This window comes from Biomphalaria glabrata, chromosome 1 (genome assembly GCF_947242115.1).
Source record: "Biomphalaria glabrata chromosome 1, xgBioGlab47.1, whole genome shotgun sequence".
Classification (NCBI taxonomy): domain Eukaryota; kingdom Metazoa; phylum Mollusca; class Gastropoda; family Planorbidae; genus Biomphalaria; species Biomphalaria glabrata.
The window spans coordinates 4,876,264-4,903,197 of record NC_074711.1 but is presented as its reverse complement, the minus strand read 5'-3'; the positions used below and the strand labels follow the sequence as shown (position 1 = coordinate 4,903,197).

General features: G+C 38.1%; 1 protein-coding gene across 6 annotated transcripts in view; it reads right to left on the bottom strand.

Annotated features, from left to right (window-relative positions):
- Positions 1 to 2,404, bottom strand: part of LOC106050736 (zwei Ig domain protein zig-8-like) — a 192,873-nt gene extending 190,469 nt beyond the window's left edge. For 2 of the 6 annotated variants that reach the window (XM_056018028.1, XM_056018040.1), the window contains exon 1: positions 2,077 to 2,403. The gene's annotated coding sequence lies outside the window, so the exon portion shown is untranslated. Of the gene's footprint in view, positions 1 to 2,071 lie in introns of all 6 variants that reach the window. The other 4 variants (XM_056018042.1, XM_056018036.1, XM_056018047.1 and 1 more) reach the window with 4 other exon arrangements.
- Positions 2,405 to 26,934: the final 24,530 nt, after the last annotated feature.

Here is a 26,934-nt window from a genome sequence, read left to right as displayed (position 1 = left end):
CCACTCCATAATGCGCTCCCGACACATACACGCCCTAATATTTTGGATATATATGTTAATTCTGGTATCACTTTAACTCATTGCTTTTGAATCCTGGAAGATTTTTAGGATTTTAAAGATCTGTATTTGAGGACTTAACTCATTCCAGACGATTTAAATACATTTTGATTCTGTCCCCTTTGTTTCCCACCAATATTTAAGCTTTGTTTTTTAAGTTCTGTAAATAGTTTTCATCGCCTTTCTTTGTATACTACCCCTGACACTTGACCCTTGACACTATTCTCTTCGCCGAGGTCAATTTCTGATGTTTGATTGTTTTTTTAAAAGCTGTCCTTAAATTCTGTTGTGTGTTTTCTCCACCCTGGTTCATCCCATCTACTTATTTCTACACCTAAACCAAGATGTAGGACAAAGAAAAAACAGTGACTAACTAGCGAAACATATAGATGTTCTTGTGGACTAATATATACAGTGACTAACTAGCGAAACATATAGATGTACTTGCGGTGTAAGAAAAACTGTGACTAGCTAGCGAAACATATAGATGTAGGCCTACTTGTGGACTAAGATAGAAATACAATGACTAGCTAGCGAAACATATAGATGTACTTGTGAACTAAGAAAAACAGTGACTAGCTAGAGAAACTTGTTCGTCTGCTTGTTACATTGTTTTGTTGTTTTGAATCTTGACTGACGCAAGCATGCCTATACAAAGTGTGGTATTAGTGCCATGTTAAGATTACTAGTCAATTGACCCGTCGAAACGATGTTTACGTATCAACATTCTTTTTTTTATACGAAAATAAAAGGGGTGAGTGTATGATAGATATTGTTTGACATCAGTATCTGACCTTTAAAATTCTATAATTGCTTTGCGTAGTCAGTGGACTTTATTTTTTAATAGTTTATGTTAAAATGTAAAACTGACAAATATTCATAGGATCGTGAACCAGATCTAGTTCATATTTTGGGAGCATTAAATAGATATAAGTCTTCTTAAGTCCCGTCGTACTATACATACGATAGTATATAATAGAGATCAGTCCCGTCACATCCCACATACGATAGTATATAATAGAGATCTAGATCTAGAAAATCTATAGACGAAAAACATTTAAGCTAAAAAGATTACACAAAGATAAAAGATTTATACTACCACTAAATGTAATTACTAGATCTAGATAAGATCTAATTAGAAATAATTATTTTGAGGATTGACTTACATATATGTGAAATACCTAAATAATCATAGTACAACTTGTTTACAACAAAATGTCATGTCAAATATATAATGTACGTGTAGTTCTCGATTCACTAAAGATTTAGAGTCTAGATCATGGACTATAAGAATATCTACAGGAACCTGTGTGTATGTATTTAAGCTTATTGAACAGAAGATCTAGATCTAGATTAGAACTTGAATTTAGCTAAAGTAAATAGATCGTGAATGTAAAGAATATGTACGCCACGCACTGAACAAATTTAAATATATAAATAAACCAAGATATAAGTATGTATATCTAGATTTACACTAGATCTATATAGATCACAGATATAGATCTAGAGATAGATAGATATATAGATATAGATATAATAACTAATAGACTCTAATCACTATATAGACACTATAGTCTAAGTAGGGGCCTAAGTATTGCCTAACTTACACTAGATCTATAACAAAATAGACCTAGAGCTATATGATAATCATTTTGATTATCTAAATGATCAAGGTTCAAGATCTATCATACTATGATAGGCACGGGATGATGATCTACTAAAAAAAAGCAATAGATCTATCTAATTAATGAAGTATAGATCTAGATCTATATGATATAGAATAATAGACCAATCATCTACTCAGACTACTGCTGGACAAGAATCTAGTCAATCTAGATAGTCTAAATATGCTTGAATAAATTTATTAAACAAGTCAGAAGATTTAGAGTAGAACTAATTCTAGATCTAGATCCTACATCTAAATCGAAAGTAGATCTAGATATCAACAAACACTCTGTTTAAAAAAAACGTTTAAAGTTAAATGTAATTTGCAAAAAAAAATTCATAGGATTACCTTACCAGAGCGTTGTCAACTTGAATGTCAACAAACCGGCTCGATTACTTACGGCTGTGTTACAAATGAGTTTGAGTAGCAAGTTGAGTTTTTAGATTTCGATAATAATATCCAAGGAATCTTTAAAAAATTTTAACACACTGAATCCATACAGAAATGAAAGAGGAATGCACGATTAGTTATCCAATAGTACACTTAGATCTAGATTACAGATCTACAATGCAAGTATTAAGTTTTACTTAGCTGCAGACGATGTGTAAGAAACTAAGACACGACCAAGTTGAAAATAACGGGCCAACATGCGCGGGCTTTGCAAATGATCCCAACGCGCTACTTCTTCGCTCTTTCCCCTCTCGCTTAGAACGTGCCATGATCGAGGGAGGGTGGGGCGGGATAGCAGGAGTAAGGGAAAAGGGGAGGCGAGAGAGAGAGAGGGGGGGTAGCAAATCGCGCGCTCTGCCAAAATGAAAATGGTTGGGGGGAAAAAAATGGAAGAGAAAAAAAAAGTAGAAGGGGAGACAAGCCGTATATATTTTACAACTACAGAAGTGAAGCTTCCACCCCCCCCCCCCTGCTACCGATGTGATCGTTAAGACCAACAAGTGCAGTGGGCTAGCGCGTGCTGCCTTTCCCGCGATCATAGACGGCGTTTGCCAAGTATGCAGAGGTGGTTGTTATGCATTAGGGTAAGGAAGGGGGGGGGGGGATTCTTTTTTTTTATGAATGGGGTCATAAATGAAAGTGTTTGGGGATTAGGGGAGGGGGGGATATTATTTATAAGACACAAAGATTCTGCATGTTCATATCTACACACTTGGAAATCGAGCTTAAGACCTGCAAATATTAATGGCTTAGTTTTTCACATAGCACAAAGTAATACATCTAGACCCAAATTATAGTCATTCACATGTACACCACAATTAAATCTGGAAGCAGAAATATGCCGTGTAGTAAATGCAATACAGCGAGATTTGGAAAAATCCAACTCATGAAACATTATGAATTGATTCAAAGATCTGTCAGTTGTTTTTGTCACGTTTAAAAGTAAATGATTCCTAACTGCAAAAAAAAAAAAATAGTATCGCAATCATGGAAACAATATGGCTGATGCTTAGAGTATTCCATAGACCTTCTTTCATATTGAAAAATGTGTAAAAGACGCAATTTAGATTTTTAAAATTAAAATCCTATTATTGGAAATAGTCATATCAATTGGTTGAAACTAGTCTTATTAACACCGAATAATGAATTATAAATATTTAAATCTAAATAAGCGTTAAACATATCATATTATTATTATTATTGATAACATGACTAATGACTCTTGCATCACTGGTGGATCTAGATAATTGGAGGCCCGAGCGAAGTGAATTTTGCGGCCCCAAATGAAATAGAAAATAAAATATAAACAGCGAAAAAATAAAAGTATGCAATTGATATAAAACGAAGTCTCTACTCCAACAATAACATGGGGCTCAAGTCTCAATATTTCTTCTCTGAAAAAGAAAAAAAGTTTTTCAGTTTTTCTTCGTCTTATGTGAGGCCCCCACCAACGGAGCCCCCTGGCGGCTATCTAGTTTACTTATGCCTAAGGCCGGCCCTACTTGCAAGGTTGCTATGAGGATACATCGAAAGAAAACAATACTCAATATAGATTTGTATCATTTAACAAGTCTGTAGCAGTACCGCCCCCCCCCCCCCAAAACCACACTGAAAGGTAAAATGAAAACCTTCTTAGGGATGTGTTCAAGTCTTCAAACATCTCTGTGAGCTCAGGTGTCAACACCCTTTCAGTTGACATCACGAACGCTAATAGTGTATCTTGTAAACTTCCGCACTCGCTCAAATTTTAACCGTATGTTTGCATAATTTATTCAGGTGTTTTTTTTTTAATGAAGAAATAATGGCAGCACTGTAAGATCTTTTTTTTTTTTTTTTTTTTGAATTAGCTAAGTTAATCAAATGTAGATCTGAGTAATTTAAAAAAAGAAAAGAAATAGCCATTCTTATTTTTATTTTCAAGTAGGGAAAAAAAAATTTGCATTCCCTAAACAAGTGTTTCATTCAGTCAGCAAAGTTGTTTGTTTGTTTTTTTACAAAGCTTTATATTAACTCACTCTATCTGTGTGTATGGCAAAAAGTTTGTACATGCTATTTCTCCCACTCCAATCTCAGATAAAGCTGAAATTTTGCACAATTATTTCTTTTACCTGACAACACAAGAATCAAACAAAAAAAAAAAAAAACAACCAATTAGCTAATAAACTATTGGTAGTTAATTAGTTTGTTTGGTCTCTTGAACAGGTGAAATAAATCGTACTTGACAGATGTGGAGGTATAAGTTGAATTAGTTCCCTTGAGGAATCTTGCCGCTGAGTAGATTTTTTAAAATGCATTTATAAAACGATCAAGTAAACATTCACCACGATACCCCCCCCCCCCTTTCGTTCCTCCCCCTTTCCCAACTGGTCCAGACAAGTGATAGAATCATATCGCATGACGAAAGCTAAAAGCAGAATAAAAATAATTGGTAAAAATACTTTTACTAGCACAGATTTACTATGTATGTAGTGCCGGTTTAGACCCAAACAATTGCGGGAACCTTTCTGAAATGGGTAGGGATAAGCATAATAAGCATAATGTCAAAATTAAGCCCCAAGGTATGGAATGGGGAAAATTGATTATTGGTCAAGGTACTGGTAAGCCAAGTTGCAGGTTTTAAATGAAATAATGACTAAGTTATGAGTTAAATGATGGGGCACGGTGGCTGAATGGTGAAGCGCTTGGTTTCCGAACCTTGGGTTCGAATCTCGGTGAGGACTGGGATTTTGAACTTCGGAATTTTTAGTGCGCCCCTGAGTCCACCCAACTCTAATGGATACCTGACTTTAGTTAAAGGAAATTAAAGGCGGTTTGTCGTTGTGCTGGCCACATGACACCCTGCTCGTTAACCGTTGACAACAGAAACAGATGACCTTAACATCATCTGCCCTATAGACCCCAAGGTCTGAAAGGAAAACTTTACTTTACATTAGGTAAACGACTGAATGAAAAGTCATGTTTCTAGCCTAATTTCATACTATTAAAGTCGCCAATCAATGACTGAATGAAAAGTCCTCTTTCTGATAATATCAAAGTCACCAATCAATGATTAGATGAAAAGTCATCTTTCTGATCATATTAAAGTCATTAATCAATGACTTAATGCAAAGTGATGTTTCTGATAATAATCAAAGTCACCAATCAATGATTAGATGAAAAGTCATCTTTCTGATCATATCAAAGTCACCAATCAATGATTAGATGAAAAGTCATCTTTCTGATCATATCAAAGTCACCAATCAATGATTAGATGAAAAGTCATCTTTCTGATCATATCAAAGTCACCAATCAATGATTAGATGAAAAGTCATCTTTCTGATCATATTAAAGTCACCAATCAATGACTGAATGCAAAGTCATCTTTCTGATCATGTTTCCAAGTGTAATGTGACATTTAGAGCGAAATCAATAGTTGGATTTAGTTTCTTTGTTAATTATATCACGTGACTTTTTTTTTTCTCACGCTTTGTTTACCCCCTCCCCCTTTTCCTAAACCACAATACACACACACACTTAGACAACAATATACCCTCACACACACACACATATATGGACTCACTCACTTGAGCGGATGAAGCGATTGCAAAAGAAAGAATGTGCATCGGCAAAGCGCTTAGTTTCCCGTTAGATTTCAAAAAGTTGCTGTGGCACCAGATGGCTTTATATGAGCGTTGACTCACGTCTGCGGCCAAAAGAAAAAAAATGCCGCCCAATAAAACAGGAAAAACTGGCGAGATGAAACCCACACCAAGAGATTTGTATCATTCAGGCTACAAACATTTCGGAGTCTTTATAAGTCGCCACCACCACCACCCTTCCCTTGACTCCGATAAACAGCCCCCCGCCCCACCGCCCCCCTCTCAAGATATCGAACAAGAGACTTGAAAAAGCCGTTGAGTACATAAAATTAACTGGCTTCGCAGCTGTTCGCCTTGCCAATGATCAAAACTTAAACCATTGAGTAGGATTGAGTAACTCTTTTTTTTTTCTTCACTGGTTCTCAAAAAAAAAAAAGGGGGGGGGGGTGTTGTTAGCCTCTGCAACATGTCTCTTGGAAAGACCACCCCAGCCATGCTCATTGTAATAATTGTAATCATTTGTAATGTTTTTAGACTTCTGGTGTGGTGTAGAGCTTACCTACTTTATATGTTTCTGGGACTCGAACACGATGCCTTAAAATATTGTTATTAGTATTGATTATTCATTTTCCAGCTGTGCACAATTAGACATAAAAACTAAGTCAGTCCTTTATCTTATCTCATAAGTTTAAGACGATGGCTGCCTGGTCGTGTGGTATTCGCTCTGGACTGTAGTTCGATGGTCCCGGGTTTGAACCCTGCAAGCCTTTTGTCCTGCGGGATTTTTGGGCTAGGTTGCAGTTATTTTTGAAATCTGAAAGATCATCAGAAACGTGTAGAACAAAACCAAGCAAGCTAATCACGTGTCCTGCGCGTGCTAATTTAGTCATGCATGTTAATTAGAGACTAAAACTCAAGTCATTTGTTTCCTTGGCTGATTCAGACGATTTATTAAAAATCAAACATGAACATCAGTATTCGCAACTGACATGCTTGCAGTCTGCTCTCCATGTGACGTCAACTTCCGGTTACGTCACTGCATTCATGAACGTTTTCGCACCGCGCTGCACCCAACCCAAGGCAAGAAACGTACCCGGATGAACGTTATTTCACCAAATATCCATAACAAAAGCAGACATGAGCAATGGGGAACATCCGGTCAACTTCTTTCGCTATTGAACGAGATAAATAGAATTTCAAGGTGGTTCTGTAATTAAAAAATGTAATGCAATGTTCAACTAAGATACATTTTCTTCCAGTTCAGTGTACAAGAGTATTGCTACTCTCTATAACATGTAACAGACAGCGGATTGTATGAATCTCCCCCCCCCCCCCCCCCATGCGGTTTCGGAATTTTGGAAAAGGAATTTTTTCAGTTTCTTTTACATTTTCCTACAGTTCCTAACAGCTCTATGGCGTGAGGTGGTCTAGAGGGAGGAAACTGTTTTGCATGACTCAATCCTTCTTCCTGGACAGCCTTGTTGGACCAAGACAAAGTACGTAGTAAAATTGTAACTGGACAGCACTACCGCCAGGGATGAACCCTGTTTGAGGATATAAAGAGACAACTCCTCCTATTTGGTTATTGAGAACGGTGGTTATGTTGAAGCTGGCCGCAAGATGCCAATACCGCATAACAAGTAATCTAAGGCTTTATCTACTATCTTCCTACTATAGACTCTTAAATTAGTATAAATGTGTACTACCACTTTTTTTTGATACACAAATCTGGACTTGGTATCGTTTATTTTAATTATATGAGCTCTCTTCTTTATGTCTGGGATATTGATAAATACATACAGTTACGTTACGGTAATTCGCGGTACATGTGTGTACTTCATACATTTTAAACAAGGGGTAGCAAAATATTTTAGCAACAAAAGTGTTAAAGTAAACTTCCGTGGTTCTGTAGAAAGGATTTGATTTCTCTAGTCAACCACTTCATTATCATATAACTAATTCACCTTGAAACATTTTAAAAATATGTGTCATAGATCAGACTTGTGGTTGCTGCTTTCTTTTGGAGCTTCCATTTAGATTCCTCATCTGGCGTATCTTTCTTTTTAAAACTGGTTCACATCCCCCCTCGCCCACCCCCAAGTATTTATGATCGCCGTTACCGTTCCGACAATAAGCACATCCGCTAGTTTTGGTCTTCAGGCACACGGCCTCACATTTTACAATATAGTAAGAAGTATATATATATATAATATTTGTTTCACATAGTAAAATGAAAACTTTCGCATGATATTGTCTAACATATCAGATGTTTTGTTGATAATTCAATCTATTCATCTAATTATCTATCTAATTCAATATATACAATATATAGATTCTAATTTATAAATGCATATATACATTTTAAAAAAAGTAAAGTTCCCCTTTCAGACCTTATGGCCATTGGGGCAGATGATGTAAAGGTGATCTGTTTCTGTGGCATACCGTCAATGAGTGTGTCATGTGGCCAGCACAACGACCAACCGCCTTTACTTTCCCCTAACTAATATCAGGTACCTATTAGAGCTGGGTGGACTCAAAGATCCCGAAATTAAAATCCCAGTCTTCACCACGATTCGAACCGGTTTGGAAGCCAAGCGACTTACCGCTCAGCCACCGCGCCTCCATATGTACCTTTATAAGGGATTAAAAAGATGTATTTTTTTAATAAAATATTTGGACTCACCACGATATACCATTGAGAAATGTAATTGTATGTAGTTATGAGCTAGAGTGAAACCCAAACTGCAACTAGGAATGATCCTTAAAGGCATTAAACCAGCTAGCCATAATTTCCTTAATTATTATAATTTTTAATTATAATTTTTTTTTGTAACAGAGTCATTACCTTCAAACTTAATAAAAAAACGGAACCCAAAATTTAATACAAAAATATGCAGAATCTTCAGTAGCTAAAATACCCTCATCCCATCTTCTGGTCTTGGTAAAACTTGTGTCCTGTAGAAATGTGTTACATAATAGGGCAACACAATTTAATGGGCAAACCCTTCTGTTGATTTGGGCATCAAATGACCAAATTTGTCATTAGCAAACTAAAGTACGTTTTGCAAACATCTTATAGGGATCGTGTCAGAATCTACGGCAGCGGTTCTCAACCTTTTAAGCTCTTCGACCCCTTTTTACAAACCCCCACACTGCCGCGACCCCCCCCCCCCCGCACACACACAGCAATAGAGGAATAGACAAAAACAATAAACTTTTTCGATGGTCTTTGGCGACCCTTGGCAAATCGTCAATCGACCCCCCCCCCCCCAATGGGGGTCGCGAGCCACAGGTTGAAAACCCCTGACCTACGGAGTTAAAAAATATAAATGTGTACATATTTTTCAAGGATTAAATCTGGTCTTAATCTAACTGACTCTTGTTTGCTTAACTTGTCCTTCTTTGCGCTAAACATTTCCTGCAAACATACTTCTGCGCTCTTTCCATTCTGATGAAGAGGCGCCCTGGGCCACCCACACATCACCCCTCCCGTCATCTTTTCGCTTTATTTGAACGTTACGGCGCCCTCATTTCTGAGTGCATGGTTTTGTCGTGTGGGATTGGCGAGATGGCGGTGACAAAGGCGCCCACGTAAGGAGTCCTCCCACACGCCTATGACTCCCCAGTTACTTTTGTTGGGATAGATAGTGAATGAAGTTTGAGAACCATCACAACAGGTCAAACATATGAAGTCATAACATCAACATGGCCAGGTCAGACATATGTAGACATCATATCGACGAGGCCAGGTCAACCTATGTAGACCTAACCCAAACATATGAAGACATAACCATGGCCAGGTCAAACCTATGTAGACATGATATCAACGAGGCCAGGTCAAACATATGTAGATATCATATCAACATGGCCTGGTCAAACATACGAAGATATTACATCAGCATGGCCAGGTCAAACATATGTAGAATCCATATCAACGTAACCATGTCAAACATATGTAGAAATCTTATCTTATATAATACAGACGTTACTTCAAAAAAAGAAGATGATTACGTCCTACGCGTCATGCATTCAGTCATGCATATTAACCAATGACTTAAACATATGTAGACATCATATCAACGTGTCCAGGTCAGACATATGTAGACATCATATCAACGTGTCCAGGTCAAACATATGTAAACATTATATCTACGTGTCCAGGTCAAGCCTATGTAGACATCATATCAACGAGGCAAGGTCAAACATGCGGGAGATTTGACTAGAAAGTACATCATCTTCATTGTAAAGGAACACCCTAAACATATCAAACATTTTACAAGTAATGTGTAGACCTTAAAGATATAAAAAGTCAATAGTTGTTAGATACAATGAGTTCCATTCACGCTGTACACATTAGTTTTCAATATCCTAATAACATTATCTGCATCGCATTTCACTTGCAAATTTTATATTGTCACCTCGTCCGTCCATCTGTCTGTCTGGGTAGATTACTTTACCCTTGTTTTCCCCCCACCTTCCATTCTTGGATCAAGTTAAAATTTCCCAACAGATCATCATTGTCGATGATAACACATGAGTAAAAACAAATTCAACTAATCAGTTAATCAATCAGTGGCTATTAATTAATTGTGTATTAAAAAGAAAAAGGGAGATACAAAAATTGCAAATTGAGAGAGATATGGCAGCGATTGAATGATTCTCTCCCTTCACTCAATACAAGTGGGTTTTTTTAAGTATTTTTTTTTTATTTTGCTTGTAATTATTATCCTCCTAGGAGCATTATCATTTCCTTTAATATAGAAGGAGTATCTACCCCTTTTGCACACCTTTTTTTATAATGCTACCTTATGCTAGACAGTTAGTATTGTTAGACATTTAGTTTGTACAGAGACGCACCATAGTTGACGGACTTTGAACGCGACGTTTAGTGTCGTCACGGCTAAGTGGGATATAATCTATTGACGTTATTATTAGTCAGTTGGTGTTAGGGCTTCAAAGGGATAACTTCGTATTACGTACAGAAACTGAAACTCGACTGTGGCATTTACTGTATTGAACTTCATAGATGTCTGTATAACTGTTTGGACTTGGTCTTTCTACTTGTTTCATGTGTAGGCATTGGTCCTTGTAGTCCAAGCGCATCTAATACACCTCTACAAGAGACCCAGACATCTCCAGATTAATCTGTCGAAGTCAGACAGCCATCAAAAACTACAAGCTCAAGGCTTATCACACTTATTAGTCGTACCAGCAAATAATTTCATCGTAATCCATAATCATGAAGAATTTTCAGTCAATCACATCCAATCTTCCTCTGTTTACATTTTGATTTGAGTATAGAGAAATGTGGAGGTGATGTAATGGAACTTAATGAGAGAAAAAAAAATGATTAAAAAAGACTTGTGGAAAGTTTTGAAATAAATGGCGATCTAAAAAAACAAAACAAACAAATTGTCAAGGACGATAGGATCGTCACTGCCAACAAAATAAAACTGACTCTGTACTAGAAGAGGAAGAGTTTAGACATTCGATTCTGCATAGCTCAAAAGTGCGCAATATAATTATATGTTTTTCAAAATATTCAGATAATCAATACTTCCTGTAGTTCGTTCAAATGATACATCAAAAGGCGAACTATTCATGGGTTCACTCCCCCTACGTGGGCCCTACAATCGTGTTTTAATATGGTAAATCTGTATAATGGTATGGAGACAACTCCATCATTGAAACAAACCAAAGTTAAATGCATTGGTTGGTATATGGCTCGTGAAGGGGAAACGAATAGGTTTTATACTAACCGTGAAACATTGTTTAATACACTTGAACCAATGATGGCCAGCTCCTATTCGACCCAAAACCTCTGCCAATAGAGTAGAATAAAGCAGCAGAGACTCTTCTCCATAGGAGTGGAAGTTTGTTTTGGGGCTATTTTGATGATCTTATCTCCCTTTTTTTTAAATTTTATTTTTAGAAATTACTTCCTATATAGAGCAACTTGTATGCTATGATCACGCTCAGTTCACTATGGTTCAATCTCTATTGTGGGCCCGTGGTTGCCCAATCTCTTTGTGGGCCGTGGTTGCCCAATCTCTATTGTGGGCCCGTGGTTGCCCAATCTCTATTGTGGGCCCGTGGTTGCCCAATCTCTATTGTGGGCCCGTGGTTGCCCAATCTCTATTGTGGGCCCGTGGTTGCCCAATCTCTATTGTGGGCCCGTGGTTGCCCAATCTCTTTTGTGGGCCCGTGGTTGCCCAATCTCTATTGTGGGCCCGTGGTTGCCCAATCTCTATTGTGGGCCCGTGGTGGCATCTGGGAGAAGGTTTCCGTGCTGCCATTAGGTCCCAAACACAAATTAACTGGAACCTACTTGCTAGGTAGCTGAGTGGGCTTTGTCATTCAGCCACATAGCCCATATATATATATATATATTGTTGTTTTTTTTTTAAGTTACAGAAGTTCCTTTGAAAGAGAAGATAATTACATCCTACACGCATCCATGTATTGATCTAGCTGTACATGTTAGTTTAACACTTTAACTCTACTAAGTCATTGGTTTTCCAGTCTGATTCAGGCAACCCGTTCCATGTTCTCTAATGGCACAACGGAAAGAACGAGAACTTGTACAAATTAGTCCTAGCATATGGAATAAAAAAAAAAGTCTTTGTGTCTTTCTGAGCATTTAGTGAGGTTGTATTTTTCTATTCGTAACTTATGGGATTAGTGTTTTATGTATTATTGCTACTTTACTTTTGATTCTTTTGTCCTGGAGAGTTTCAATGATCGGCTCGAGAAAAACGTGATGTGAAATTTCTATGGCCGAAAATGGTGAGTTCTTCTTTTTTAAAAGTATCGAAAGTATTGTCACGTGACCTGTTGGCAGACGTGGAATTATGGGGACTAAGACTAACTGGTTTCAATGAGAGATAGAGCGACGGGGTGGGGGGGGGCGAAGGGATAAAGAGGGGGGAAGGAGAGAGAAGGAGATACAAAGTTTTATGTTCACTTAGAGTTGATCAGAATGTGACATGGAAGTGTTAGCTGGAGATAAATCACTGCTTTTAGGTTTTTATTCTGATGCATTATATGACTCAACTTTGGCAATCTGGAATCTTTTCTAGGTTTTTATTGTTTTGTTTGGGCTAAAACAGTGCCTGTATTTTTTTTTTTTTTTTTATTTCTTCAAATCCTTTTTATTTTCTCATTTTCAGCCTGTTTCTTTCCTTCTCTGTTTTTTCTTTCTCTCTTTCTTCCTTTCTCTCTTTCTTCCCTTCTCTCTTTCTTCCCTTCTGTGTTTCGATTTCTCTTTTCTCTCTTTTATCTATCATTCTTTTGTTTTCTCTCCCTCATCTCTCTCTCTCCCTTTCATTTCTTTCTTTTCTCTGTAGTTTTTTTTTTTTTTTGTTTTTTTTTTTGCATGCTCTCTTTCACCTATTTTAAATCTTTCTTTCTTTTCACTTGTATTTTGCTTTTTTTTTTTTTTTTTTACAGTACAAAAGTAAAGAGAGCTATTCCCCCCACAAATTTTTCCATTCACTCTGTTAATTTATACGTTGACTTTTTTCCCTACATCTTATTTGATTACTCTTTTGTATATTTTTTTCTCTAGGCACTCTCTCCATCTCTCTCTGCTACCATGAAGCGAAGGGCTTTATAGCGCCCACGACCAGTAGGGGGTCCAGGCAGGCTCTTGTAACTATCAGAACTACGCCAGGTCGTCGCGAAGTGGGCGACTGCTGTCAATCAAAACAAGAACGGAGCGGTACAAAAACTCGTTCGTACCTCACTCGGTCAGACTCTATCACCGCCACTCATTGATCAGGGAACATGAAATGCACCAAGATACCTGTGTGTAGTCGCTGAATGAACTCTTCATGTTGTCTGTTGTATTTATGTGTATGTTTCTGTTGTGTTGTCTTTATATGAGAAACGAGTCCTTGTAATCACAACAAATTTCCGTAAGGATCAATAAAGCAGTATTAGTCTTAGTAAAGGAATTTTTATTATATGCTGACTGTAAGAATTTAAATGTTTTACATTATCAAATAATTTTACATAAAGCATTTATATATATGAAATAGCGGTGGCTGAGCGGCAAAGCACTTAGCTTCCGAACAGGAGTTCCTGGTTCGAATCCTGATGAAGACACGGATTTTTAATTTCGAGATCCTTGGGCGCCTCTGAGTCCACCCGGCGCTAATGGGTACCTGAGACTAGTTGGGGAAATGTAAAGGCGGTTGTTCCTTGTGCTGGCCACATGACACCTTCGCAAACGTGCGCCAAAGAAACAGATGACCTTTTACATCAAGTGCCACTTACATTGCAAGGTCTGAAAGGGGGAAAACTTTACATTTTATGTTGATCTTTCTTAAATTCCTGGTATGTTTATCAAAAGAGCGAACTAACCAATCGAAGTAAAACTTATTACTGAAGTAAGGAACGGAGCTGTTATCACTGACAGATGGGGGCAAAGACCAGTAACAGGTGCCTAAACCAGTAAGCCTTGAGCAGCTCGTTAGATCTGAATTCCGACGTCTGCTGCATGCATCTATACCCAAAAATGGGAAAGGCTTCGGGAGTCAAGGTTGAGAAAAAGTCAGGATCCGGCGAACTGTTAGCAGTTTGCAGCAAAGAAAGCTACACCCTGGCAGAGAGCCTGCGACGCCGCTGGGCTTGCCGTTCCTTTGGAAACATCAGCAGAGTGGAGAGAGAACTTCTGACTGGGCGAAATCATTCTGACCACAGCTGATGCCCAGGCATTCCCCTCATTTCTATGAGATGATTTATAATCGCGTCACGACCAGAGAAGGCCATGTATTTTGATATATATTAAACGAAGGTTATTCTTAAATTGTCAATACCGCGTTTCTTTACATTCTAGCGTGTTAGATTTTTTTTAAATATCAATTATAATAATATTATTATTATTATTTCGCAAAAGAGAAACAAAATTCATCTTAGTCTCTTTAACAGTATCCACTGAGGAATTTTCTGGTGATGTGGCAGGTCTGCAGCAGTACCGCCCTCTGACAGGCAACGAGGATGTTCCCAGGAATGTTAAGGGCCTTGAAGGTGTCTTTGAGGTCAGTTGTTATTATCCCCTAGGTTTATATAACAATGGGGTATATTGTTATTTTGGACAATTTCCATAGACGCTTAATCTCCAAGCCCAGGTTCCCATATTTTCGTTGTTTTTCTGTCTCAGTTTTTCTTAAATTTTGAGACAGTGGTACGGCGATGTCGATAATGGTAGCGGTTTTTTCTTTTTTATCAACGAATCCGGGCGATTAAAATCTACCGTTTTGTCGGTCAGAATAGGCCTATCCCAGTACAGCAAATGTTCAGAAGACTCGAGAACCTCTTGTGACGAGTATGTATAATAAGGAGGATTGTCCTTACCGATCAAATTGTGCGTCAAAGCCAAGTGTTGGTGTAATAACTTTGCAACTTGGTTATGGCGACCTAGGTAGGCTGATTCTAATAGGGCTGGACATCCTGCCATAATGTGTTCAATCGACTCGCCCACATTTCCACATTTTCGGCATTTGTCGACAACATTGAGTTTCAGGATATGCTTCTCGTAATTTTTTGTCCTGATTACTCTGTCCTGTATTGCTGTAACAAAGCCTTCTGTTTCAGGGTAGAGATGACCTGCTTTGAGCCATGTTAAGGAAGCAGCCATGTCGATGTTGTCCCCATGTAATAATAAAATATTAATATTATTATTATATTAGAAATGAACGAGTAGTCATTCTCTGGCGCTGCCAGGATCGAGTTTCGCTAAAGAGAAACAAAATTCATCGTAGTCCCTTTAACAATTTCCACTGAGGAATTTTCTGGTGATGTGGCAGGTCTGCAGCAGTACCGCCCTCTGACAGGAAACGAAGATGTTCCTAGGAATGTTAAGGGCCTTAAAGGTGTCTGTGAGGTCAGTTGTTATTACCCCCTCGGTTGATATAACAATGGGGTATATTGTAATTTTGGACAATTTCCATAGACGCTTAATCTCCAAGCCTAGGTTTATATAACAATGGAGTATATTGTTATTTTGGACAATTTCCATAGACGCTTAATCTCCAAGCCTAGGTTCCCATATTTTCTTTGTTTTTCAATCTCAGTTTTTCTTAAATTATGAGACAGTGGTACGGCGATATCGATAATGGTAGCGGTTTTTTCTTTTTTATCGATGAACAGCAGATCCGGGCGATGGAAATCTACCGTTTTGTCGGTCAGAATAGGCCTATCCCAGTACAGCAGATGTTCAGTAGACTTAAGAACCTCGAGAGTATTTATAAAAAAAATTTATTATTATTAAATCAATGTAAATCTTATTACTGTATTAAGGAAAGGTAACTCTGAAAATGTCACTACAGTATTTTAATTGAATACTAACATGTTAAATGTTTTTAATAATAATAATAATAATAATAATTTCAAATAAAAAATCAATGTGAAAATGTTTTAATAAATAAATTATGTTTGTCTTTGTATTTGTTAAATATTTATGTATTCATTTAATATTTCTTCATATATTCCCTTATTGGGATTCATGAATTAATTGTATTAGTAAAAAGAAAATTTAATTCCTGTAATATGTTAATGTCACTTTGAGTAATTATTAAAAAATATTAACAATATCTCTTATCCTTCCTCTGCGGTTGTAAAATGTTATGGTAATTCTCCCGCACCCTATCTCGTATTAAGCTAAGATTTTCACCATAATTTCTTGTAGCTGACAAAGCAAGAATCAGTATAAAAAAAAATTAGTTTATTGGGTTATTGGTAATTGGTTTTTTGTTTGGTATCACATCATATCACATTAGAAAGACTTAAAGTCCATAAAATCATTCAAGCATGGAACACACACTTAATGAATCAAACCCAGATCAGTCGACAGCGACAGGAGCCGCCGTCTGGAACTGTCGAGACAGGGCGCATCAATGGGCCACATTTACCAATCGTAAATAAACAACATTGAGCCATTGAACCTCTCTCTTTTACACAAATTACGATCTAATTTTAATCAACAATGTTTTTTTTTTTCGTTGTTTTATCAATGGTTATCACGTGACCGTTCGCTTTGCTGAGTGAGGTCCATTCGACTCCCGTTGACAAGGTGCTTAACACTGTGAAGAGGGAGATTTAGTTCAGCCCTCATTTCTGCCAATAAAACCAGTGCATTAATCACCTTCACTTAAAAGTACCCTTTCCAGAATTGTTTAAGATCTAGAGGTCGCGTCACTTATAGCCCATTGTTTTTCAAGTGCTTAAGGCTCATTGCAAGTATTTTAACAATCCCCCGCGCGTTGAGCTGTCCTGGTTAGGAATTACTCAAGGTAGAACTGCCTATTTTGCATATAGTCGAAATCCGCAATATTGTTTTTTTTTAATGATTTTATACATGGTAAGAAATGGAGATTGATAAATCACTGTATAAGATCGATAAATCACTGTATAAGATGGCATAATATAATTATGATTAATAAGACATCTAGTTCTAGAACTACTAGACTCTATTTCTAGATTTAGTTCTAATAGACATGTGGTCACATCTAATTACTTGTAAATCTATATTTACATAAATTCGTGGTGCCTGACATTGTAAAACATATTCACTATTAGATGTAGTATAGATTAGCTAGAGATCTAAGTCTTATCTTACCAAATCTTATAAAATACAGACTCACTTACTTCGGCGCATTGGGCGGCAAGCTGTCTCCACAAAGATCTGTCACTAGTAATACAGAGGTTAATTAAAAAAAGAAGATGATTTCGTCCTACGCATCATGCATTTAGTCATGCATGTAAACCAATGACTTAAATTCTGCCAAGTAATTGGTTTTCCTGGCTATCTCAGGCAACCCATTCCATGCTCTAATAGCACTAGGGAAGAAGGAGCATTTGTACAAATTTGTCCTAGCATATAGAATGAGAAATGTGCCATTATCTTGGTGTCTGAGTATTTTATTATGTATAATTGCTAATTTACTTTGAAGTCTTCTATCCTGAAGGCTTTCTAAATTTAATGATTTTAATACATTTGTAACTCTAGTCATATGTGAATATTTGTTTGTTATGAATTTCCCTTTTCTATTTTGTGTCTGTTCAAGTTTCTTAATGTTTTCTTGAGTTGAGGGGTCCCAAACAGAGGATGAATATTCTATTATTGGCCTAACCAAGGTTAATAACATTTTAGTTTTATGTTCTTATTTGATTTGTAGAAATTTCTTTTCATAAACCCGAATGCTTTGTTTTATTTTAAAATAATTTAATCAATATGGGGATTCCATGACAGTTTTTCATTTAAATCTAGACTATAAACCATCTATTAATAAACAAATTGACTCTCATCAGTTTGAAATCACAAAAATTGAAACAAAACTGACACATTGAAACAAACTCTCCTTTCTTTAGGTCAGACAGATATAGAAATAACTAGTCAACAGTCGGCTTAGCATACGCCGCTATTTTGTAAGTCCGGCCTTAGGGCAACTGCAACCTATGCGACCGCAGTGGGCCCCGCACTTTCATAGGACCCGCGTAAATTCTAGGTGTATAAATTATTAAGTCAAACCATTTATAACTTATAACAGATTTCCCGCGGCCTCCTGTCGATTTACCAGGAGCTCCTGGAAATCTCCTGAAATTGCAAAAGTCGAATCGAAAAAGTCATGGAAATATCCGAAAACTGTTAAAATCTTTTGAAAACTCATACAAATCTCCTGCAATATATTGTAATAACTTAAGGGAGGCAACTCAACGAGACATAGACGTTTATTTACACGACACCACAGGTACACAAACAACATCTATCTTAGGCACAATCTCTCCATATTGGCTCTCTACTTGGGCGGAAATCGTTCTCTTTCTAATGTTGACATCCTTTTAGGTCTAGTCTATCACAGTGTGTACCTTCTAGCACTAGCCTGGATGGCGGTACGCATGGCGGAGTTATAATAATATAGACAAAAATTGTCACTTTGGGGTGTCATTCAATATGGAAAACGCCAATCCTACGCGATTAAAAAAAAAAAAGATACTTGTAGATCTAATAAATGTTTCCGGTTGTGGAGGTATTGAGACTCGAGGAGGATACCCGTGCTTCTAGGTTCTTGCAATTTTCTTTTAAAAATTCATCCCATCGAAATTGAGTTCCAGATCACAACTGACATTCTACTACCAAGTTGGATAATCAACGACCTTAACAAAGTTACTGAAAAAACGTTTGTCTCCGCTGTGAAGCTGGTGTACAACATTCAGTCAGGACATTTGTTTTTGTGGTCCCTGAGTATTTGGGATAAGTCACGCCCCTGGCTCCGATCAACAGTAAACTCCTTCCGTTTTTTATTTTCATTACGTAGACAGTAAAATTTCAGCATTAACTCTTTCTCTCCTAACTAACGATACCAACGTTGATTCCACTAGAATGTGGTAAATAATTACGGAGATAAAGAATTAAAACGTTTGGAAAATGATTTCATAGTATTACTTCAATAAAAAAAAATTAGATTGTCAACCTCGAGTTGCTTCACGTGATACATTGCACGCCCAGAGCGCTTGGAGTGTGCGCAGAACTCCCATCCATTGTTTTACATTGATCTCCACAAGGTATGATTAAAAAAAAGGGAGGTTACCGTCGACTCGTAAGACTCTTGTCGTCCTGGGGCCGGATGTGCCCTGTGAGTGGTGCTTCGTGGGCCGGTTAGTGGCGATTCATAGTTCCGGTATTAAACAGCCGGAAGTTGTCAATGGAAACTTGAGACGGTGGAGGGGGGGGGGTTGTTGGTCATTGTCTACGTGTGGCTGCAGTAGAAGTCCTTTGTATGTTTAGACTTGGTCAGTTTTAGTTGTATAAGTAAAACAAGTGATAGGTAGATCTTGTATAAGAGGCAGGTTGAGAGAGAGAGAGAGAGAGAGAGAGAAAGCGCGTGTGTGTGTGAGAGAGAGAGAGAAAGAGAATTTACAGGGCGAGAGAGATCTGAGAGAAAGAGAGATCGAGAGAAGGAAAGAAAGAGAGAGAGAGAGAAAGAGAGAGAACGCTAGAAAACAAACAACCACAAATGAATCCCTAAACTGTTCTTAGTTATTGCTCAATTGTTCACTATTTGTTTTGACAACAGATATGAAATGAAAAAGGAAATCCAAAGAGGCAGTGGCGTGTCTTTAGAGCTGATAAAAAAGACAGTGGCGGATCCATTAAGTTTGAACTTTGGTTTTTAACACCCATATTGTTTCTTTCTCAAACCTGACAGCTTTGAGTGAATTACAACTACGTCACAACAACCTTCACCTTTCCCACTTGTCTAGCTTCCTTTGCCAAAGTAGAGGCGGATCAGCAAGGTGGGAGCTCATGACTGAACCTGGAAACTTATCTTGTAATAGCATTAGATTTAGTTTATGTTTTAACCTTAACTTTAAACAACGCAATCCAAAGCAGTACTCCACCATCTCTCTCTCTGTATCTCTCTGTCTCTCTGTCTCTCTTTCTCTCTGTCTCTCTCTCTGTCTCTCTCTCTGTCTCTCTCTCTTTCTCTCTCTGTCTCTCTTTCTCTCTGTCTCTCTCTCTGTCTCTCTTTCTCTCTGTCTCTCTCTCTGTCTCTCTTTCTCTCTCTATTTCTTTCTGTCTCTCTCTCTGTCTCTCTTTCTCTCTGTCTCTTTCTCTCTCTCCTTCTCTCTCTCTGTCTCTCTCTCTCTCTCTCCTTCTCTCTCTGTCTCTCTTTCTCTCTCTCTCTCTCTCTCTCTGTCTCTCTCTCTCTGTCTCTCTCTCTCTGTCTCTCTCTCTGTCTGTCTCTCTCTCTCTTTCTCTCTGTCTCTGTCTCTTTCTCTCCTTCTCTCTCTCTCTGTCTCTCTCTCTCTCTCTGTCTCTCCTCTAGCATGACCTCTGGTACTCCGAAGCTTTAAGATTCTTTGACTACAAGGCCGAGTATGCCGAATCCAGCTCCAGAGATTTCCTAATATATTGCCCCACACTCATGTCTATGAAGTCTATCAGTGTTGACGTTCTCTGACTACCGACATTTATTTCTCCTCCCATCTTTGCGCCATTCGTAACGTAGAATAGAACCACTTAAAACAGGTCATTACAGCGGGTAGAAAAAACAACTGTCTTAATGTGTAGGGAGGGGGGAGTTTCAGTGCCGTAGTAAAGTACCCGTGCGCCCGCAGCAATTATATCATGCTCCTCTTTTCCCCTCCATCTGATGTCTCCCTTTGTTCAACAGTTCTAAACTGTGTTTCCCCAACTGTAAATGTGTGCACTGTCTATATCAGGGCTCTAGCCCTGGACCACCGAGACGACCAAACGACAGTCCAGCGCACATACTACACAACCAGGTAGCCATCTTAAACAAAATACCAAAACAATATGTCCAAACAAAATGTCCAAACAATATGTCCAAACAAAATGTCCAAACAAAAAAATGTCCAAACAAAATTTCAAACAAAATATGCATTGATCAAAATGTTGCAAAATGTTTTACATGTTTCGGATGTTCCTTCAGAGTTGAAGATAATTACTGCCTAGTCCAAACCTCCTGCAGGAAGACGGGGAATGGGAGCGGGCAGGGTTTGAACCCTGGACCATCGATCAGTCTGAACGACAGTCCAGCGCGCAATCCGCACGACCAGGCAGCCATCATGTTCCCGGGGATAACGAACTCCTTCGCATATTGATTTCTACGCATCTAGTGGTTGATTGTTTGTATATTTTATGGTTTACTTTAATGGAAGGTTATACGAGTCAATGGAATAAGACCTCGCTGTTTTAAAATAAGTCGCACTTTTAAAAGACAGCTTTGAATTGCAACTGACAATTTTTTTTCTCTATTACCTTCGACTTCTCCAGTAACAATTGAAGGCACTATTTTCGAAGTAAGTGTTGGTAATCAGGCTAGACGACTTCCTTGACACTGATTCGTTCAATTACATCCCACGTGACATGCCCTCATGGTCGATTACTTTTCGCTTATCCCCCTTTTGTTTTTGGCATTTGAGTCATTGTATAGAAAGATTGTTATTAAATGTTCGGCCCACTCTGTTTAGTCCTGTTGTCGGCAGGGCCGAATTTCTAGCTGTGCAGCCACCAGCAACCTTTAAGAACGCCTACACATTTAAAAGCAAGCAAAATAAAAAAAAAATCTTTTTAAGAACAAAGCTTATATTGAGTGAAGGGAGACCACCTCCAATTATCTTTCAGAATTGCAAGTTTTATATCCTATTTTTTTGTATATAAAACTAAATTAATTGATTACCAATTAATGAGCAACTAATTGTTTTTGTTTTTTTCCATTGCCTCATCCACAATGAACAAATGTGAGGAATCTGAAAATGATCCGGAAGTGGGGGGAACAGTGTAAAAGAATCCTCCCAGACATTTCTAATAAAATATGAAAGATATAATAAGAAGATATGGAAAATAAGATTTAATACTATATAATAATCTATTTCTTTCTTGTTTCTAGTTTGACAGCTGGGCAGGACATATAATCACTATGGGGGACAACAGTATGCAAAAGGTAGTATTTGTTTGCCGAGCTGAAAGGTTATCGGGAGTAACAGAGGTGCCCCACGAAAAAGCTTTAAAGACCATTTTAGCAAGCTTTAACTGACATAGAAATGAGCATGTGGAAGCAAGCGGCTTCCGAACGAGATAGCTGGAGATTTCTGACAAAAGCCGCGGCATACACTTTTTAGACCAAAAGGAAATCTACTGCCGTGGACAGACATAGACGGCGGGAAAAGAACCTAAACCGACCACATGCAGAGGACGGTTATGTCATGTGGCAAAATATGTAGGTCACAGTTGGGACCTCTCACCATGCGAAGTACTGCACTGTTTCTTAATATTCCTACACGGGCCCTAATATTATCGAGTCCGAAGATTAAGTAGGATTTCAGTATTTCACGTGGATATACAGTCCTAGCTGTGACCTACATATTTTGCCACATCATGCGGAGACATAATATTAAGGATTGTAGAGGCTTCCAAGAAAATCATTACCAGGGCCTCCACTTAGTTAACTCAGGCTCTTGGGAATAGAGTTGATTGTAAACGGATATACATGTTTTTGTGAATGAAAACCAGAGAAACAACCATTCTTTTGCTCCACAATATCTAGATCGCTTTTTTTGGGAGACGAACGTATGCCGAAGGCGGTCTTTTTGGGTGAGCTAAAGGGTGGTCGTCGTAACAGATGCGGAAACGCTTCAAAAACCAGCTTAGGCGCCAACTTGCCTTAGCTGACATAGAAGAGAGCACCTGGTTGCATGCGGTCTCAGAACGAGACAGCGAAGGGCCTCTCAGAAAGGCCGCGGGACACACTTTTGAGACCAAAAGAAAATCAGCTGCCTAAGACAGACGCAGACGGCGAAAAAAAAATGATCAACGGCGGACAATGGTTATGCTTGCCTTAGTGTGGCAAAATATGTAGGTCGCAGCTGAGGCTGCGTAGCCATGGGAAATACTGCATTCCTTATTAATCTTCGGACTAATTTGTCATTTTTTTAAATTGATACTTGTTTTGTCAGTTACAAGAAAGACATGTGTATATTCTTAGCTTGATCAGAGGTTGGGTGTGGGAGAAATATCGCAATCGTCAGAAATAATACAATATACATAATATTTCGTATATAGATTATAATAGTGTTACGGGTATGGCACCAAAGAAAATAACTTTTTACTAATTAGTACAATTAATTCATGAATCTAAATGAGGCAATAGATGAAGTAATATTAAATGAATGCATAACAATTTAATATTAAATGAATGCATAACAATTTAACAAAAACAAAGACAAAATTAGTTTAACAAAGTACTTTTACTTTGTTTATTTACATGGTATTATTATTATTATTATTATAAAAGAGCGAGTATTCATTCTCTGGCGCTGCCAGGGTCGAGTTTCGTTAAAGGGAAACAAAATTCATCGTAGTCCCTTTATCAGTTTCCACCGAGGAATTTTCTGGTGATGTGGCAGGTCTGCAGCAGTACCGCCCTCTGACAGGCAACGAAGATGTTCCTAGGAATGTTAAGGGCCTTGAAGGTGTCTGTGAGGTCAGTTGTTATTATCCCCTCGGTTGATATAACAATGGGGTATATTGTTATTTAGGACAATTTCCATAGACGCTTAATCTCCAAGCCTAGGTTCCCATATTTTCTTTGTTTTTCTATCTCAGTTTTTCTTAAATTATGAGACAGTGGTACGGCGATATCGATAATGGTAGCGGTTTTTTCTTTTTTATCGATGAACAGCAGATCCGGGCGATTGAAATCTACCGTTTTGTCGGTCAGAATAGGCCTAATATTGTTGTTTTAGATAACTTCCATAAACGCTTCATCTCCAAGCCAAGGTTCCCATATTTTCGTTGTTTTTCCAGCTCAGCTTTTTTAAATTGTGAGATAATGGTACGACCTTTTCTTTTTTTATCGATGAGCAGCAGATCAGGGCGATTAAAATCTACCGTTTGGTCAGTCCTAATAGGCCTATCCCAGTACAGTAGATGATCCGTAGACTCGAGAACCTCTTGTGGTGAGTATTTGTAATATGGAGGAGTATCCTTACCGATCAAATTGTGTGTCAAAGCCAGGTGTTGGTGAATTAGCTTTGCAACTTGGTTATGGCGACCTAGGTCGGCAGATTCCGATAGGGCTGGACATCCTGCCATTATGTGTTCAATTGACTCTCCCACATTTCCACATTTTTGGCATTTGTAAATAATAAAGTTTACATTCTCGTAAAAGTAATATATCCTCGTCTATGCAGTTAGATCTAGGATCGTGTAAGCAAAGAAAAAAAATGCGTGTTAAGGGACATTTAAATGCATGACTAACGACGGCAGTGCGTATCTTCTCGCCTGACCACTCAACACACAAGAAACACTATCGCTTGGTTGTCCTGTAATGACTGACTACACGTAGTCCAGACTAGCCTTACACTGACCAGTTTGTTCGAATCAGTTAGACCTGCAATCTTTTTACTTCTTTGGACAGGGAGGGGCTTAGACGAAAATGTTGCTTTTTTTCTCGAGTTGGTTATCCTAATGCAGGGGTTCTCAACCTGTGGGTCGCGACGATTTGCCTAGGGGTCGCCTAAGATCATCGAAAATATAGATTGTTTTGTCTATTCTTCTATTGTTGTGTTTGTGAGGGTGTTGGGGGATCGAGGCAAAGTGAGGGATTGTAAAAAAGGGGTCGCCGAGCTTAAAAGGTTGAGAACCGCTGTCCTAATGTTTTTAAATCTATCTATATATAATTGTACCATAGTTCTGGACAAGGCCGTCATTAAGCCTAACAGCTACTGTAAGAATGAAGCGATACGAGTGGTCAAATCTAGTTTCCCTTTCAGTATTGTTGAGGGAAGTGACGAATGCCTAACATAAAAACAAAATATCAAAGAACCTCTTTTTTTGTTTTTTTTTTAGATGTCAAGAATTTACTGTCTAATTTATTAAATATTAATGTTTCTAAGCATTTAAATACAAAATGGTAAAATGTTTACTATTACAACTTTTTACGCAGAATTTAAATATGTCAATAACTCAAATTTGAAAAAAACATCGGAATTTCCCTTTAATAACAATTGTACAAGTGGAGACCGGGGCGCTTGTATGTATCATTGTTATTCCTAAAATATCTAAAACATAATCGAAGAAAAACAAGTATGTGTCAGTCTGAATGATCCCAGAATTCTTAATCAATATTTCAACTTTGGATCTCGCCTCGTGCAAAGTCTCGAAGCAGACGACCGTTCCAAATCGTTTCGCGCTCAGACAATCATTCCAATTCACAGAAAGAACAGGACAAAATAATTCTACTTATAACTTGAAGAACGAAAACAACTTTTTTTTTTTATCGACGCTTGAAAACACAAAATGGCGGGTAAATTGTCATCGTGGTTGAGTATTATTAAAACTTTTTTAGCTGTTTTTTTTAGCTGGGTTTTTTTACCTGGGTTTTTCACACAGCTTTACAAATGGTGTGAAATGGCTGAATCTTTGATTTCGGAACATTGCGGGTGAGCGGCATAAAGAATTTGGTTCCTAACAAGAGACCCGAGCCCGAATCCCAATGTAGACCCAGGAATGTTTTAATTTTGATAAAGGCAGCACGGAAACCTTCTCTCAGATACCTCCTCCTCCTCCCTCTCAATGATCACAAATGAAATTGCACCAAAGCTCGCTGGGCATTCTATAAAACTGTGAGACCCACACTACGGTCCGCGGGCCATGTCAGACCTGTGATAATATTTATTCCAGCCCGCAGCGCGCACTAGTTGTTAGATTTTAGCCCCAGGCAATTAGCACAACTAACCCAATGTAGGCCTACCACAGTTTTAGTGAAATAAACTTTAAATAGCTTGAACACATTTATCTTGTGTAACACAAACTCAATCTAACTCGTATTTGCAAAGTACACATATTCCACTTGAGATAAAAATCTAATAGTAACGAACTGAAATACTATTTTAAACAAAATCTAGCTCATTACAAAATCACGTCTTTACTCTTTTACGTCTCGGTTTCGCCCCCTTTCAACAATCACCCACGTGACTTATTAACATAAAATTATGACAGACCAGCTCATGGTTTGATCCTTCAACACCAACAAAAAGACTAATAATGCTCCCGTTCTTTGTTGTTTTGGCGGAAATACACACACACACTACATATAAAAACGACGTCACATACTATCGGTTGTGTCAGCCTTCGATTGTTGGCACTGATGCTGCCAGTGGCATCTGTGCTCGAACTGTGTGTCCCCATGCCGGACATGTTTAGGGCATGAATGCTACGAATACAGGGCAGACCGAGGCCATTCGTGATAGAAGGCCTTAACACCGACTTGCAACGTCACAACATGTGGGCGGTGTAGACGTCGTACAGACCTGTGACGTGGCAACGAGCTATTGGTCTAAAGTGCACATAGGTTGCGAGTTAGCAGGTCAGTGTTGAGGCCTTTACTGATGGTTGTGAATAATGGTGTTATTCGATAGCAATAAAAATAAAAATGTCTTGAAGAAAATATGTCTGTACTTCATTTTGGTTGAATATCTTCTGACACCATCTGAATATCTTCTGACACTATCTGAATATCTTCTGACACTATCTGAATATCTTCTGACACTATCTGAATATCTTCTGACACTATCTGAATATCTTCTGACACTATCTGAATATCTTCTGACACTATCTGAATATCTTCTGACACTATCTGAATATCTTCTGAC